At 33.2% G+C, this 4,800-nt stretch overlaps 1 protein-coding gene across 1 annotated transcript in view; it reads left to right on the top strand.

The window, feature by feature from the left end:
• LOC106788275 (protein slowmo) overlaps nucleotides 1-4,800 on the top strand; it is a 22,402-nt gene that overhangs the window by 5,246 nt on the left and 12,356 nt on the right. The window lies entirely within an intron of this gene.

The raw sequence follows: 4,800 nt of genomic DNA, 5'->3' as shown, positions 1-4,800 counted from the left end.
AAAAAAAAAAAAAATTGAATACCCATACGACGATAGGGGTAGTAGTTTCCCCCTCCCTTCCACTCCCTCCCCAAAATCTGACACTCTCAATGCGTGTAAAGTGAAGTGAAATGAAAATAAATAATAAAAAAAATAGTCTACAAAAAAAAAATAAAAAAAATTGTTGATTAAAAACGTAGCGAACAAAAACGATAAATCTTTGTGGGGGGAGGGCAAGAGGGGTGGAATGAAGAAGAACAATCGAAGCAACCTGATATTTACCAATTTAACGAGTAAAAAACTATATATATCCAAGGTATTGTAATATAATAGAGTAAAAGGCATAGGGATGATATTGGAGAGGGAGGGTTTGATATTAGGGGTGGCTAGGAAGTGAGGAATAGGGTATGAAAGTATAGTAGTAGTAGTAGAAGCCTTTCGAAACATAGAGTATCCACGAAAATTGCATATTCGTGGATATAGAGTGTATAGAGAGCATAGGTGGAAGGTGGAAGGTGGACAACACGCATACACATACATACATATATATATATATATATACATACAATACAATGATAAACGTGCGTTGGACGTCGATCTCTACTACTCACTCTCAATTTCGATCGAATTGGAGACCTCGTAGCGTGTAAGTGGAAAATTGGCTGATGCAATTTCGACCCCCTACCCCTTCCCCGCCCGCCAACCAACCCCCTCTTTGTACACCATATTCGCAAACTCTATCTCTATCTCTGTTTCGCTTGCTCACTCACTTACTCGCGCACTTACACTTACACATATACACACAGACACTTTATCTCTCTCTTTCTTTCTTTCTCTCTCTCTCTCTCTCTCTCTCTCTCTTTGTTTCTTTTTTTTTTTACTCTGGGAAAACAATATACTATGTTCTGGTGTTACGTGTATCAATCGTCACCGTAGTATCGAAAACTGCTACGTCATAACCAGAAATTCTTCGCCCCCCCCCGCCCCAGACCAACCCCTTTTCTCTTCTCTTCTCTTTTATCATCTCGTTTTGGTGCATAAAAAAGAGAAGAGTATGGTTAACGAAAGTTACGAGTCTCTCGTTGTTCGCACGTTTACCAAATATCCCTTCAACAATCCCCTATATTCTTTTTCCAATTTGTTGTTGTTGTTGTTGTTGTTTGATTTAATATTTTCGTATTTTTTGAATAGTGACTTATACCACTTTCAAAATAAACGATTCAGTTTTTGAATGATAAATTCAATCGGAAAAAAAGTCTCATGATAAAATTCAATCAGATTTTTATATAAAAAAAAATGTTTTGCAAATACCTAAAAAATAATTTCTTTTTTTACACGAAAGAGATAAAATATATATATATTCACGTAGATTTATTTGTAAGGGATGGAGAGAGGAACGGGGGGGGGAAGGGATGGAGATAGGGTTACTTAACCCTTGTTGAAATTCATTCCGGTATCAATAACGACGAAGGGGGAATATCTGTGAGCTTTGGCTGGAAGCTTTTGGAGAATTAGAGGAGTAGTTCTCTTGAGATGTGTGAACGATTAAGAGAGAGAGAGAGAGAGAGAGAGAGAGAGAGAAAGAGATAAAACGGGGTTGGGGTGGGGTGGGGTGGGGTGGGGTGAGGGGTAAGTGAAAGGGTAGATACTCTAAGGTAAGCAAAGTGCAGACTACTCGAAGATGGGTTTTCGAAGGTTGTTCGGAAGAGGGTTCACTTACACTACTACTATCCAAGGAGTTAGATATGATAGGTTATTGATGCGAGCATTACCGGCAACAACCCCTGCATAGCTATTCCCAGATCTTCTTCTTCTTTTTTTTTCTTCTTTATTATTTTTTTTTTCACCCCCTATCTTTTTCTTCTTTTTTTTTTTTCATTTTTATGGAATGGTGATGTTATTGGTAATGGTGGTGGTGGTGGTGGGAGGAAGAGGTTAAGGGGTGGTAGTGATAGTAGGTGGTGGTGGTGGTGGTGGTGGTGGTGGTGGTATTGAATCATCAATACCAATATCAAGTGGAGGGTTGTATTGGTAAAATAGTATAGCAAGTAATAGTTGGTGGTATTGGTGGTGATATTTTGATGATAGTGTATGGTGTGTTAACTTGGAAATGTTCTCTCCTCTTGCTATTGCTTCTGGCATATTTTTTTTCTTTTTTTTTCTTTTTTATCGTAGAAAAAGAAATGGATAGAAATCGAGAGGGTAAGATGCATTATCGTGGTGATGAATGATCAGCAGATGTTTCGAAACATTATGAGAGATGTTCCCTTTTCATCGTTTTATTATTAATAATAATACTATTATTATTACTATTTAATAGTATTTGTTGTTGTTTTTTTTCTTCACTAGTTTAAATTAATTTTTATTTTATCATGTGTTAATATTTTATATTGGTGTTTTGTTTTATTTTATTTTATTTTATTTTATTGTATAGTTTAATTGTTTCCAAATAATTAGATGATTATTAATAGTTTGAAATATGTCGGATTATTTTCTTTTTTTTTTTTTCTTTTCTTTTCTACGTGAATTATTTCAAAAGTAATTATACAATTACAATAATAATAAGAATACCTATAGGGAGAAATAATATAATTACTATTTAATTCAACAATCACAAAATTGTACATATCCAATTGAATTATATTTGAATGATATTTATATGAATTTATATTTATCTAACATATTTGAATTTTAAACTGACGTATTTACTTTTTTGTTTGTAATATGCAAAATTACTTGCAAAAATGAAGAATATTAATTAAAATAATAAATCAGATCAGCTTAAAGAAACATATTTAAATATTAATTAATAGAATGACGACTGTATATTAACATCTGATGTACAATTAAAACATTAATGAAAATCTAGTCACGTTATTCTAAACTTATCAATGGTTCTAATCAAATGTTTAGATATATAACAAGTATTTCTAACTATACACACACACGTACATGTATATATATATATATATATATATATATATATATATAACTTAGGGACATAGAGCACCTTTCTCGAAGGAGGAACAGAACTCTGGAGCTTCAACTAAAATTGAACAATTCCCTGTGGATTTTAGAAGATATCTTCTCTCTCTCTCTCTCTCTCTTTCTCTTTAACTTGAATCTTCTTCTTCTTCCTCTTCTACTATTCTGTGTTATCCAACGTGTATTCGCGAAGGAAAACGGAAAGGCCCATGAGGGAGAAAAAGAAAGAAAAATAAAAGAAGAAGAAGAAGAGAACAAAAAAAAGAAAAAAGGGAAAAAGGACAGACAAGCGACCACCAAAGCTTTTCGCGACGTGTAGAAGGGCCAATGTATTCTACGTAAAGCTCTTACAAGTCCAGTCTCTGGGTTATAACCTATCCTGCTCAAATCCCATAGGGGAAATATCTTTTAGCAATTTGCCTGCTTGCCTTCTCGTTTCTGTTCCTGTTTTCCCCCTCAAAAACCCCCCCCCAGGATCCCCGATCTCTATCCAACACAACACAACCAACCTTCATCCCTTTCCGTAACCTTCCTTTACCTTCCTTTACCTTACTTTACTATTACTTCAACCTTCCAACCTAACTCGTGTGACCTGCATACGTTAAACGTTGGAACGTATGAACTTTGTTGCGTTTTACATACACATACATACACAGTTTATTTTTTATTATTATTGTTACTTATCTATGTGTTATATTATTAGTGTGTGTTTGTGTGAATGTGGATATATATATGCATTATAATTTTTCACTATTTTGATTAACCCTTTTAGAATTGAATACTTTTAATTATAAAGTGTTTTGCATATATGGAATAATTTATTATTAGTACGTTTGTTTCGTTGATTAATTTGATTTTAATCCACATATAATAATAAATAATATTTATAATATAATTAATATATATATATATAATTATTTCATATATATATATATTTATAATTAATGTTTATTTAATGTAATATTTTAATATATTTATTCCCCCTCAAAAAAAAATACACATTATTATCAATGATAAAATAATGAGGATTAAATAAGGAATTGTTTTTTTTTTGTTTCAAATAATAAAAATTTACAATAACCATCCCTTCATATTCTTCATTCCAACACGGCAGAATATCCACAACCATACTCGTGTTAGGCGTGAAAATTCGAGACCGAGAATTTCTTTCCCTTTTTTTGTTTGTTTGTTTTTCTTTAACGTTCGTTCGTTCGTTCGTTGGTTCGTTCGTTGGTTGGTTGGTTGGTTGGTTGGTTCTGGTTGCTGTTGCTCTTGTTGGTGGATGTTTGCCATCAGACGAGAATTAATAACAGACGCGTGTATCGGCAATGTATCCTCGTTTCTAGCTGGTGGACTCCCCGCGGACTTTGATGATGAAGGGCTCGAGAGAGTTGCGCGAAGCAAACCAGAAAGAAGAGGGAGTGATAGGGGATGGAAAAGGGAATGGAAAGGGGAATGAGGGCTGCTGGGGGTAGAAATAGTAGAGGGCTTGGTACTCGCTGGATACGTCGTGGACTGAATTATTGTACGTGCAGTCCTCTAAATCATAAAAACAACAAATTGCATGGTGCCAACGTGTACGTTTATATATATATATATATTTATATATAAATATATACGTATATATATATATGTGTGTGTAAGATATATAAAGAGATGGAGAAGAAATTTTCCATATTTCTCGTATTAAATATGCAATTTTAAAAATCGTATCGAGAATCACTAATTGAAATGTACATTTTTTTATTTATTTTTTTATAACAAATTTTATTTTTTGTAATAATATATATATACGTGTGTGTAAGATGTATAAAAAGATGGAGAAGAAATTTTCTA

The sequence above is a fragment of the Polistes canadensis genome, unplaced genomic scaffold (assembly GCF_001313835.1).
Source record: "Polistes canadensis isolate GaletaPanama2010 unplaced genomic scaffold, ASM131383v1 scaffold_132, whole genome shotgun sequence".
NCBI lineage: Eukaryota > Metazoa > Arthropoda > Insecta > Hymenoptera > Vespidae > Polistes > Polistes canadensis.
This window is presented reverse-complemented; position numbering and strand designations above follow the sequence as displayed.